We start from the raw sequence: 14,065 nt of genomic DNA, 5'->3' as shown, positions 1-14,065 counted from the left end.
TGCTATGTTTTGATCTACTACACAGCTCCACAGAATATGATCTTTCCTTGAGAGGGCCATAATCCAGCCCTGCCTTGCTCTACAGGTTATAAAGTACTTATGGTGCCACCCTGCAGGATGAAAATGGACTTCTCTTACAGGCTCAAGCTACAATCATGTGTGGCTAAACGTATACTCTCAATTCCGCCATTTTGATAAAACAAATGTGTTCTCTAACTGAATTTTGTGCATTAATATGAGGGTGAGGGATCCTTGTCCTTCCAATGAAGCATCTTTTACCACAAACTCTTGGCTGAAAGGCAGACTTCTCATTGTAGACTTCTTTAGAGATTTTCCAATTTTATCCAGCATTTGAGGTCATTGTGTCCTCCCACTGAGAAAGCATCTGATGCCAAATGAATTGTTGGCACTCTTGCCTGATATCTAGACATGCATTTTGTATCGCAAAAATGCATAACAAACCTAGGGCCAGATGTAGGAAACGATTTGCGACTCGCAAACGGCAAAAATGGCCGTTTGCGAGTCGCAAATGTGAGTTTCCTATGCAGAAATGCATTTTGCGAGTCGGGACCGACTCGCAAAATGCATTTCCGACTCGCAAATAGGAAGGGGTGTTCCCTTCCTATTTGCGACTCGCAGTGGGATGCAATTCCATTTGCGACCGCGTACGCGGTCGCAAATGGAGTCGCAGTTACCATCCACTTGAAGTGGATGGTAACCCACTCGCAAACGGGAAGGGGTCCCCATGGGACCCCTTCCCCTTTGTGACTGGACCCCATATTATTTTTTCAGGGCAGGGAGTGGTCCAAGGGACCACTCCCTGCCCTGAAAAAATACCGAAACTAAAGGTTTCGTTTTTTTTTTTAAGTGCAGCTCGTTTTCCTTTAAGGAAAACGGGCTACACTTAAAAAAAAAAAAAACGGCTTTATTTAAAGCAGTCACGAACACGGAGGTCTGCTGACTACAGCAGGCCTCCATGTTTGCGAGTGCCTTGACTCGCTATGGGGCCGCAATTTGCGATCCACCTCATGAATATTCATGAGGTGGGTCATTGCGACCCCATAGCGAGTCGCAGTCGGTGTCTGAGACACCGTACTGCATACCAATTTGCAAGTTGCAAATTGCGAGTCGCATGGACTCGCACTTTGCAACTCGCAAATATTTTATTTGCTACATCTGGCCTCTAGTCTGGATAGATGAAGGACAATAAAGTGTAAATGTATAGTCAGCACCAGATAAAAGAACTTTGTTTGAAGTAAGAAGTTTGACTTTGTCAGAATCAGGGAGAATTTTAATTTGGGTACCTGCTCTATGGTTGCTTGAAGAGTGGGAACATCTGTACTGTAGTCCGTTGTTCATATACTTATGAATGTGAAATCCTTGATTGTCTATGAGCACCATCATCATTATTGCAAGACATTTGAATTGACAAAATGGACTTTGAACTTATACTGCTCTCCCTCTACTGTAAAACACAGAAAAACTTGCACTTCATTGAGGATAGCCAAATAACCACTCTTTTATAGATTTGACACTAGTGCTGCAATTTTGCCTTTTGTTAAAACATTTTTTGAAACTATTAATTTAGATGACTCTAGTCTAATACTGATTCTTTCTCTGTCTGACACATTCTTGTCTGCCAGGAAATACCTGGAAAACAATCATTATCCATGATCTCGAAAAGGTTCCCTCTCTGCAGGCAGTAAGTTGCAGATGGATTTTTTAAATAGTCTCTGTTCTGTATGTGGTAAGTCTAGTTGAGCAATAACAAATGAAAGCCTTCCCCAGGGGTATCGTATTACTACAGAAAGAGTTTCCATCTGACACTTAGGGCCTGATTACAATCTGAGCTGCATTGCAGCAGAGACTGCCAATACGGTGAGGGTAAGGCTGCTGTCAAGCTGGTGGCCTCATCTTTTCGTATTATGGTGTTTCCATTGGGCTGACCAGAGGAAACGCTGGTCAGCCTGGTGGAAACAGCGCAGCTGAATTGGCCTCAGCTCCCTTGGGGAGCCAAGTCCTATGCCGTTGCACACAAGCACAAGTTTGGCCTTCCTTGGACCACCGAGCTCGTAATGAAGCCCTAAGAAAATGTGTTTAACTTTCTCTAAAAGCAGGAGAGAGGCTCTTCACATGGCTTACAGGATTCAACCTATTTCCTATTTTATTAGCTATCTTTTCCAGATGTGGGTATAGTCTTCTGGCTATTCTGATTAGACCTGCTGGAACAATGTCCCTGTACATCACTCACTGAATTTGGGTGCTTCATTAATCAATTCATGGAACACCCTTGCTCACTGTGCAAATTGTATTTGCCTCCTCTATTACTCCTTTTCTGCTTTAGTGGCATGAATATTGAATAAGGAATTCCCAGAGAAGTTCCCATGCAAGGCAATGTTATTCAATTGGCCTCAACCATTGGAGTCTAGCCTTGGAGTTGACACCATGGTCTATCTTCCATGTCTCATGGTAAGCAAATATGCTAATGCCATAGCTGACTGTAGTGGTGACATTGTGTAGGAAAGTCTCAACTTAATGTCTCTATTTATCTGGTAGGAAATATACTACAATCTGCAACTTTTTTCTCAAATCGTCCCAACTCCTTTTTCTTTCTTAAAGAACAATTGTACTACTTAGGGCTGCCAATAAAGGTACACACATTCTCAAAAAGTGAACATCTGTGACAAGATACTTGTATATTTTTCTCAGCAAATGAGGACTATCTTTCTAGAAGTTTCGTCAACTAAAGAAACAGAGGCAAGTCAGAAGAAACATAAACAGAAGAAATCATCACTGAAGAGATTGAGTGGTCTCCTAACGTGTCAAACATTAAGATCCTTTCAATTGTGTCAGTTCAATTTGGGCATCAAAATGAGTTGCTACATCCTGCATCAGTTACCCTAAAAATTGCATGGCATTAGGGGAATTAAGCTTTAATGTAAAGTCAAGAAATGGCTTTAAAACGAAATGGAAAGTCTCATCACAACATTCAAGTCCCTCTCCAAGTATCTGAGATATGTCTTTTATTACTGCCACTAATGAGGATATTCCTTCTGCCATCATGCAAAAAGTGTCAGCTTTCCCGTCCCCTTAAAATAATGTCACCTCCGTTACTGGGACTTCTGGGCCCCTGGGGGCCCTCCCCTGGCAGTAAAGTCACTTCCTGGGGGCCACACGTGTTGTGACATCACCCTCATCACATGCCCATGGTCCTAAAATGTGGTTAGAATGCTGTCAAAACAGGTATGGGCCCCATTGCCCCGTGTCTAGGGCTTTGTCATAGGCAAAACTGTAATGCCCTCTAGTGTGCACAATTTGTGAGTCTCTACCAAAGAAAGCCCGGGCATGTTCAGACATCTGCAGTCATGAAATCTTGATGAGATAATTGGAGGGCTCCCCAGCAAGAGGCTTGGACAAATACACAGATGGAACCCCCAAGGTCCCACTGTCTCCCTAAGCCTCATCTGTCTTATCTTGGAAAGTACATATTTGACTTAGAAAGGTCTTTTGTTAGAAATGCCCAGATAACTTCACAACTGAATCAAGACTGCTATGAAATGCAAACCAGACACAGAAGGCAGGTACTCCACAACTCCTCAAAGTGCTCCCATCTTATAATTAACAAGCTCTACTGAGTATAAAATGTCATCCCAAGGCCGCACACACACACTTATAAGCATCCAACTGCTACGAAATGCAACCCCTAAGCAGATGGCTGGGGCTCCTAAAATTCCCAAAGTGCTCCCATCTTATAATTAGCAAGGACTACTAAGTATAAAATGTCACCCCAAAGGTCACACACATGCAGACACACACACAACCAGAAGCACATAACTGTTATAAAATGCAACTCCTACACAGATGGCTGGGAATACTCAACTCCCCAAGGAGGACCCATGCATAATTACCAAGCTCTATTAAGTATAAAATGCCAACCCAAGGCTGCACACATACACACAATCAGAAGCAGCAGGGAAATGCTGAATTTAAGTTTGTGGACTGAAGGACCCCAAGCAAGATGGGGCAAAGCTTTGAATAGAATTGAGGGGAGCAACAGGGAAATATAGGACAACTTCTGCTGCAGCTAAAACACAATGATAGTTTATATCTTTTAATATATTTTTTGTTTTCCATTCAATGTGTTGCATAGGGAAGCCCTGTTACTGTTTTTCCTGGTCTGAAAAATGTCTGCTTCTTTTAGGTTTGAAAAAAAACTGTGTTAACCTAACGTCATAGAGGCTCAGCTTAACATGCTGCAGGACACATGGAACTAAAATCTGTTGTTGAAATCACGGTTTGCCAGGGGGTTTTTCACAAAAGGCTCTAGCTCTTGAATATTTACTTGTAAATGTTTAATGTTCTGTGTAATAGCACAAATTGCTCTGATGTCAAATGTGTGTTGATTTTCCAATATGCTTTGAGCAATTCTGTAACACGCTTAAGTAAAAGTGTAATTTTTGACAGGGCAGTACTTGAGGACTCATGGACCTCTGCTGTTATTTAGGGAATGGTCACTCAAACAGGTCATTTGTTTTATTGTGGTACATCTGTTTAAGAGGTTTCAGGCTGTGTTGAAATAACATTTTTGCCATTTTTTTTGCACAGAAGCCTGTAGCCCTTGAATTCTAAAATGCTTTGAGCAATTCTGTAACAGGCTTATGTAAAAGTGCACATTTTGACAGGGCAACCCTTGAGAGTTCAAGGACCTTGTTGTTATTTAGGGAACGGTCACTGAAGCAGGGTGTTTGTTTGATTGGGGTACATCTGCTTAAGAGGTTGCAGGCCATATGGGCATAAAATCTGTTGTTTAAACCATGGTTTGCCAGGGGTGTTTGCACAGAAGACTCTGACTCTTGAATATTTGTTAATACATGTTTAATGTTCTGTGTAATAGCACAAATTACTCTGATGTAAAATGTGTATTGAATTACTAACATGCTTTGATCAGATCTGTAATGTTGGAGTTAGGGATTTAGCACAGTCTTTGTGCATAGATGACACAAATGTTTAGCGCCATTTCAAAGCCCCTGCCTTAATTAGCAACCTGTTCTACAAAGTTTGATAAGATTTCCAGTTGCAGCAGCTTTCCAAGATTTAGTAACACGTCTAGAATAGTTTTTAAAAAGACTCAATCAACTATGACATGTGCTTTTCATCATAGTTATGTTTAACGCAAATCTGTCTGCTCTGCATACAGGATCTTCCTGAATTACCATGGAGCCATGAGTTAACAGTTGAATTTCAGAAAGGTACACCTATTTGGAGCGCCATAGTTCTGAGACCATTAGTAACCCTATTGTCGCAACATTGTCTTTTATTTTTAAATCTATTCTTATGTGCGTGCTTTTACAGGTTTTAAGGTGGAAGTGCAGATAGCTATTGATATGCTAAAACACATCTTAGAGTCTACAGATGCATCAGACCATAGCCCTTCTGTGACAGGTGAATGTGGGGTGGGTTTGAATGAATGAGATGTCAAGATTACCCTGTAAACTATAGGAGTGGGAACAGTTTTGTACATTCAAAAACCCCAAAGATTCCATCTGCCCTTAGAGAGTGTGCTAAAGTGGTGTATTATATTGAAAATGTGACAGTAGTTAATTTCTTCACAGTTTCCCTGGAAGCTTGCAATTATGCCAAACCTCAGCAAAAGGTAGACTCTCAGACAAAAGTGTTGACCGGAGCATCAACGAGTCCTGTAAAGGTTGGAACATCATTCAAAAAAACGGAAGTCTTCAGGGCCTATAGACAGAGCGGCTATAAAGAAAGGGGTTCCACAAAGGAGCAAAGCAGTTGTGTTTTACAAAATGTAGTGCCAAAAAACCCTAATGTATTTTTGTCTCAAGCATCGATTTCCTTCAGCATCTTGGAAGGGCTAAAAAAAAACCTAAACAACTCTTTACAACCTTATGATTGTAACAGCCTGTCTAACTATTGCTTTACATTTTTTTATAATGTATTTATATTTTTTGTTTCCATCGTATAGCCAACGCAAAAGACTGGCGCCGGAGTACCACGAAAAGGTTACGTTTACGTCGACGCCACTAAAGGACATCACAAAGATCTGTCAAAATGACCCAACATCAGCAACTTGTCAGAGATGCCCAGTGCATCATAACAAACTGTGTGTGGACTCTGAAAATGTAGGCCTTATAAACACTTGTTACTGTAGCCCCTACACTGCTTTCCCAGCAAAACCCACAACCAGTACAGGGAAGTCACTTACAGGAAGGCCAGTTTTTGCTAGGGGTGTAGACCTCAAAGGGTGCACATGTCCAGCCACAGACATACAACAGCCAGGGTCATGTAAAAACCAGGAGGTAGATCTCCTGCTAAACAAACCAAAAACAAGTTATCTTTCCTTGAAGAAGAAGAAACCCATGGTCCCGGACTTACAAACTGTCCCTTTAGATCTATCCTTAAAAAACACAGTTACGGCACAGCCAGGTCCCCATAATCTTAATGCAGGTAAATGTTCAACTGCTGTGAGGGTGAATGTTGATGTACTCCCTAAAGGATCCCCAAAACTGACTACAAATCTTTCACATTACCTTTGGGACACAGGGCTTGAAAAGGATCATCTTGACTCAAACCAGTATTCTACACGTATAGGGCTTCTCTAACTGGTGAGCCACAACCACATTTAAAAACCTCACAAACCCTAGTTAATTGAGGGTTTAAAAATGATCACTTCCAAATGGACAAACCTTATGGAGGTACAGGGTTTCTCAAGGGTCTGATAAGGGAGCCAGCGAGTTCTGAAACAATGGCGGTAGCCATTCACAGTGTTCCTTCTAATGTAGACTCCAAGGGGCAGCAGTCACCTGTTCCCAGCCCCAGGTTTCCTACTCCTCTATCACACAAAGCGATTATGACCAATAATCAAATTCAGCATATCCTACGTCCACGGTTACACCTCCAGGCGCGTATGATCCCACCAGCCCCACGTCAAATGTAAAACCTCCATCACCCTCCACAACGTACCCCACCAGTAGTACAGGAAGGAGCGGCTGTCAAAATAGGAGCTTTGAAACAAATTATAGCAATGAGGCATCCTCAGGAGCAGCCGTAGGATACTACGCTGGGTGATCAGATTAGGAGAAGCTTTTTTTGACCCCTCCAATTCCAGACCTTCAGAATGGTGTTAGTGGTGGTGCCCAAGAGCAGTGCTCAGGGAGATTCAGGGTTATATATGCCCACTCCTATTGTCTCAGATAAATCCCCAGAATATGGGGTTTTAGCCCAAGAAGCTGTTCTACGTTCATTTGTGAAAGACATGCAGCAGGTTGTCAGAAAACTAAAATCCAAACTGAACTCTAAGGCCATAAAACTGTGGAAGACAGAAACCCAGAACCCACCCCTTGAGAGTTGTTCTGAGGGAGATCATACAAAGGTGTAGAATAGAGGTGTTACAATCTTGCAAATCAGTCGTTGCAGACGTAGAGGTTATTTCATCTTGACCAGGTCTGTGCTGCTCCCTAAAGAGGGGGCTCCAGCTTTATTAATAACACAGTCCAAAGTTCCAAATATAATAAAAAGATACAAGAAGAAGGTACAAGACATCCTTACTAAACCACAATGGTTCTTACGAGTCTGCACAGCCAAAAAAAGTTAGAACCCCTAGAGAGGGCCTACAAATTTCAAATACAATAACAGTGAATCCTAAAATGGCACAGACTTGATGCCCAAATACAAATTTGGGAAAGGGTTGCAGGTGCTCTGGGAGTTTTAAGTGTTCACAGGTCAAAGCTAAGAGACCTGGATACACCGAGCAGAAAGACAGTCTTGAGGTAAAAGTAGTAGCTAGGGAATCGGGGAGGGCACCTTCAGCAAATACTCCTCATTCGAACCGGCTCTGGGAATTGGGTGGGCCGGTGAGAAACAAAAGTAGGCTAATAGCATTATGCAACATAGGCTTCTAATCAATAAATTAAAGAAAGCCAGAATTTATGATACAAGGAAGCTTGAAAATACACTGCCTCAGAATCAAAGTCAGCCCCCCAAAATGATTTGCGAGAGAGCTCAACATCCAGCGCAAACATCCCAAACTTAGGATTCAGAGATGGTGTTTTTAGAGAGCCTCAGATGGTACCTGCAATATGTAGAGAGATTTAACGCTGTAGAGTATTACAAAGAATTCTGGTTTGTTAACTTAGAATGCATGAATACATCTGATCAGGGGAATCTAGCTATTTACCAGGCCATACAAACATTTACAGAGTGGTTGTTGCACAATGTGGGGCCAAATTATGTCTTTCAGCTCTGTTTCCACAGGCAGGGTATTGACAACCCCTTGTTCATCAGACAAACACCTCGCAATGTGTTGGATGCTGTGGAATTTTAAAAAAACCTCACAAAACTTTTGCAGAGGAAAGCTGAAATAGGAGCATTTGGGACCTTCAGAAGAGTCACCCTCATTTTTTGGGGTCGAGAAGGGATAATTTCTGGACCTTTAAAGTGTATCTTCTGCAGTAAAGTCATTGAAAAAACCCAGTTGTGGATGCTTAACTTTAACACCAGTGCAACCAACACATGTCTGATGGCTAGCATTGCTGGGTTAGTAATGGATCGCAGCACTACAGATGCTGTCATCCTTTCTAGAGATGCTGAAGCCCATGCTGCACCTCAAATACATCCTGACAGATTGGTAAGCTTTGGAGAACTGGGTCTTTTTGAGAACTATTTTGCCATCACAGTAAACATTCTTTACTACAGCGGATCTTGGAAGTACTTCACATCTGGAGAGCCTGTGAAAACTAAAACGGTTTACATTGTACATCATGAAAATCACTTTAATGATATTTTGAACCTGAAGGGTTCTTTAGGAGCCAAATACGTGTGCACCAATTGAGATCACATCTACAACACAGACAGCTCATCAGTGTGAAATGCATTGTAAATATGTCAAATGGACGGTTGCATTGTAGACCCCGATCGGAAGGTGATATGTCCTAGATGTAATCTATTCTGTCACTCGTGAAACTGTTTGAGCTTACACACTGGGGTCATTCAGTGCATCACTAAAATCGACTATGTGGTCACTACACAGCCACTGATCACAAATGCAAAGGTATGAAATGCCCCCGCAGTAAGGCACCTTTTCTTCCTGTGTTACATGACTAAAGGCCTGCCACAGAACTAAACAGAAGACTATGTAGTGTTCAATATAGAATGTGCAACAGCCTAATTATATTTGCGTGCACCATCTAACTTCAGGTGAAAGTTGGGAGTTCGAAGGCCTTTCTTGCATGACCAAATTTCTTAGCACATTAATTCAGACAAAATTCAATATACCCTGATGCCCATAACTCAAAAGCAAATGACTCATTCTTTATTTTGCAAAATATGATTTGTGAAAAGATGCCTGTAGAACTTATCACCCAGGGCCCAAACTGATGTTGCTAACAGCTGCACCGTTACATATAAGGTTCATAGATACTTTGAATTTTCTGCCCATGAAATTGATCAAGTTGCCAAAAGCATTTGGTTTTTCCAGGTTGTGAAGGCTATTTCCCCCACTTTTTTAACACCTGGGCGAATCAGAATTATGAGGCTCCAATGCCTCCTCCCATTAGTTCTGGTGCTGAGAATATGATGCCTGAGGAGAAAGAGAGTTTTCTGCATTGGTATGGTGAAATGCTTACTCTCAGGCAGATGAATGATCTTGAGAAAGGGTTGCAGTTTCTTCAGTGACGTTGTTGTAGAGATAACAAAACAAGAAAAGGTTCTGAAACCCAAAACCACCAATATGACAAAGTCCATAGAGTACATAGACCCTTTATGACACGTCACGCTGGCTTCCATGTATATGTTCACCTACAAGCACATGTTTTTACAACCTGAAAGCATATTTCTAGTGCTGCCTAACCTTGATAATAGTAAAAAGAAATTTTATTCTACCCCTTCTATTTAATGGCTCATGACAAGGAAAACATCTTTGGCCAACATGCCTTACAGGGTGGTGAATATCATGTGGGCTTTTATTTCCTAGATGGGTACACTGTAATTAGTGGCATGCCAACAGCCTTTGAATACAGCAGTTGCTTTTACCACAGTTGCCCCCACTGCTACAAACCCCACATGTTTAATAAGCTGTTGTGTACCAAATGTGAACGTTTGCACAGGGATACTCTGTTAAAGGCACAATATGTTGAAAACTGTGGTTTTGTGCTGATATTCCTCTGGGGTGATGAGTGGCTAGACATGTTATCATTAGAGGGGGAATTCTGGTCCTTCATTAAGAGGAATAAATTACCAGAACACTTGGAGCACTGTCATGCCTTATTTGGAGGTTGTACAAATGCTCTACAGTTGTACAGGGCCAAGTGAGAGGGTGAGAAAATACGTTACTACGATTTCACGAGTCTGTATCCATTTGAATACAAGATAAAGTGTATTCCTCGTAGGTCACCCCAGCATCATATATATTGACTTTAAAGACATAGATGAACACATTGGGTTAGCTAAATGTCAAATCTGCCCACCCAAAGACTTTACTTCCCCTTAGTACCATACAGAGTAGATGGTAAGCTAATGTTCCCACTGTGTGGAACTTGTGCTGAAAGTAAAGAGACTAGCGAGTGCAGACACACTGAACAGCAAATGGTGCTCACTGGGATCTGGTGTAGCTTTGAGGTACAGGTGGCCTTATAGAAAGGATACTGATTGGAAATATACACAAAATTTGACACATTGAGAGGGCTACAACCCAACTCTTTTCTGAGAATATTTACTTATTTCTCAGAGACAAGCAGAAGGCATTGGGGTTTCCAGATTGGTGCATTAACGAGGTCTCAAAGCAAAAATACATTGATGATTACTACTCTCACAAGGGTATATGATTGAGACCCCAGTTCATCAAAGTCAACCCTGCCAGATGTCAGGTAGCCAAGCTGTGCCACAATTCCTTATGCAGTAAATTTGCACAGCATACAAACTTGTAAAACACAACTGTCATCACACATCCCAACAAATTGTTTAAATATCTTTTTGTGCCGTGTTGCGAGGTATCCAGCTGTGAGTTTATCGATGATGAAACTGCAGCACTGTGTTGGAAATACACAAAAGAGTACCTCACAAGTTGTAACAATATAAACATCTTCATAGCCTGTTTCACAACCTCTCACACTCGTTTAGAGCTTTACAATGTGTTTGGTAAACTTCAGGAACAGTGTCTGTATCACTATACCAACACTATTATGTTTGTGAGCAAATTAGGAGATGAAGATCCCCAACTGGATGATTATCTAGGTGATTTGACCAGTGAGCTAGAAAAGGATGAATACATAGTCCAGTTCATGTCATCTGGGCCTAAGACCGGTTCTTACAAAATGTCTGACAATGCAGTATGTACAAAAGTCAAAGGCCTCATCTTAAAAGTAAACAACAGTGTTGAAATCAATTTTGACAGTCCAAAAATCAAAATCAATTTTGACAGACTAAAGGCTCTGGTGAACAAATACTCTACCTTGAGCGACCGTGAAAATTATAAAACAATCATTATAAAACAACCTAGCATAATACGGACCAAAAAACAGTGGGAAATTACAGCGCACCTTTTGAACAAAACCTTACGCATATTGTTTAGTAAAAGGGTCTTGACTGTTCTCCTGGGTTTGACCAGGGCCCTCAAACCACGCTAAAAGCTATTTTATAAAGATTCTATTAGAAAATACTTCCAGTGTTTTGTCCCAACCCCCTAACAATATTGTTTGGCTTTATTCGTGCAGGCAAGGTCTTTATTCAGAACTATCCCTAAGGTTCCCACACATCCAATTTACAGAAGGCATACTGAATAATCTCAATGACAATGCATTGTTACCTACAGGCCTTGTAAACATGGTGATTGCAGATGACCTTATGAGCGAAGGTGGGGATCAAACTGAGATAGAGAAAGCCTTTACTCAATATTCAAACCATCACAATCTAAGCATATATTACATTGTGTAGAACTTGTTTTATAAGGGTAAGAGCAGTCGTTCTATATCTCTCAATGACTCATACCTGGTTTTATTTTAAAAACCCTGAGGCAATCAACAGATATCTGTTATAGAACATAGATCAGCAGATGTACCCTGGAAACACCCAGTTTTTCTTGGAAGCCTTTTACGACACTACTCAGAAACCCCACGGTTACTTACTGGTAGACTTAAAACCCAATACTCTAGAAAACTACAGACTGCGTGCTGGTATTTTCCCACCCGATCTCCCTGTTGCGTACACACTTAAAATTAAGTCCAAAGTCTATAAAAAGAATAGTTAAAGAGACTCCCGCAACATTTACACCCTAGACTTTAAAATACACAGTATTGACCATGTTGCAATGTCTATGCCGTAATCTAGCCCTCTTAATAATGCTAGTAGTGGCTAACCCTCAGCACAGAAAGGCCATCCTGTGTGCTGCTTCGGACAATTTAGTGGCTGCTATTTCAGAAATCACCCTAAACACCCTAATAATATCCCTATATCAGAATGTCAGTTCTGTGTTTTGAAGAAGAAGCATCACCGTCTCAAGAAGGTCAGTAATAAAATGGCTCCCCTCACATTTGAGATGAAACTGGTAAAGCAGTTGGGAGATTTTATAGGTCCTTTGTAAAGTATAGCTATATCACTCACTAACAGCCTCCTAACTGGGAACTAATGGATCATTCCCAAAAGATGTACTTGGTACCACAACAGCAGATGGAACAAATGGGACCATCTACGGGTGACGCCTGGGATATCTGGAAAAATGAGACGCAGCACCTGGATGCAGGGATTAAAGACATATTGAACTGTACTGATTTAAAACCTTATGACAAAGCAGGTCTTTAGTCCAGCACTCTTCAAAACATTTCAAGATATTATAGGCAAATGAGTGCTGGAAAAGAAAGTTTGATGTCACATGCCCCTGACTCTGAGCAGCCTCCACATCCCTCTTCAATGCCTCAAGAACCACCACCATCTTCAGACATTGTTGTTGAGGAAATATTTAAAAATTTAAGTCAAAGGTACAGAGGGGAAGCACAAATGTTGTCAAGTAAAATGTCAGCTTCTAAAGATCGGCCCTCATGGAATGAGAGAGGCAAATTCCTCTACAATGGTCAAGGGATGGTTGGATCCCATATGCACAACCTAGTCAAAGGTCTCACGCATCCCAAAACAGTAACGCTCCAGAAAGCGCCTAAAGGTTAGGAACAGTTTCTGCCAGCCTCAGCGGAACTCAACATTCCTTCAACAATTGTTGGTAATGCCGAACACAGACGACTGCTTGAATGTTTGATCTGTCTTACAGCTCCTAAGTACTGCAACACCTGTTGTTTTTAACTCCCTCCCTAAGATGCCATAATCAGCTTTATTTGCCCGGCTATCCCCCTTTTGGAGCAATGCTGCTAAAAAAAAGACATTGTCCAAAATGAACACATGGTTAAATGTATGATGTTGCTTCTCATTTTCGAACCTATATATGTGTGCCTTTGTTTGTGTGTATAGTTTTGCCATATTTAACATTTTTACTTTTGTCTTCTTTTATTTCTTTAGTAAGTTTATCAATGTGATGCTTGTACTAAAAAAACAGTGATTGTAAATAAACCTTTTAATTTTTCAAGGTGTTTCTGTCCTCTTTTAAAAACATTTTAAATGTGTGTCCTTGTGTTGGAATAAACATAATGAGTCTGCATTCAGGTTTGTACTCTTTTTTTACACATAAGAGGTGTTAGATGACCCTATACGTTTGACAAACTATGTATTCTGTTTTAACAGCGTTTGACGTAGACCTAGAGTTTTCTTTCACCTATTTCATAACAATACTGTCATTGTTAACTAGGTTGTTCAAATATCGATTAAAAATATTTCTGAACATCATACCCTCAGACATTTTACTAATATAATATATACAATGCTCCCCACATGTGACACAGAGAGACTCCTGTACCTGTATTTGGTTATAATCCAACCTCGCTGCAGCTCTTTTTACATACTTAAATATAGGTTTTCTATAGATGCCATGCTCGGGGAACCCCACCGCAAACACTGTAAACTTACTTTTATCTAAAAACATGGCTGCCCAGTGAGTTCCTTCCATGTA

The 14,065-nt window shown here is 41.0% G+C and overlaps 1 long non-coding RNA gene across 1 annotated transcript in view; it reads left to right on the top strand.

The window, feature by feature from the left end:
* Positions 1-9,471, top strand: part of LOC138245855 (uncharacterized) — a 74,111-nt gene extending 64,640 nt beyond the window's left edge. The window contains exon 3 of the long non-coding RNA XR_011194178.1: positions 5,987-9,471. This is a non-coding gene — a long non-coding RNA (uncharacterized lncRNA). The remainder of the gene's footprint in view (positions 1-5,986) is intronic.
* The last annotated feature ends 4,594 nt before the right edge of the window (positions 9,472-14,065 follow it).

This window comes from Pleurodeles waltl, chromosome 7, assembly GCF_031143425.1.
Source record: "Pleurodeles waltl isolate 20211129_DDA chromosome 7, aPleWal1.hap1.20221129, whole genome shotgun sequence".
Lineage (NCBI taxonomy): Eukaryota > Metazoa > Chordata > Amphibia > Caudata > Salamandridae > Pleurodeles > Pleurodeles waltl.
This window is presented reverse-complemented; position numbering and strand designations above follow the sequence as displayed.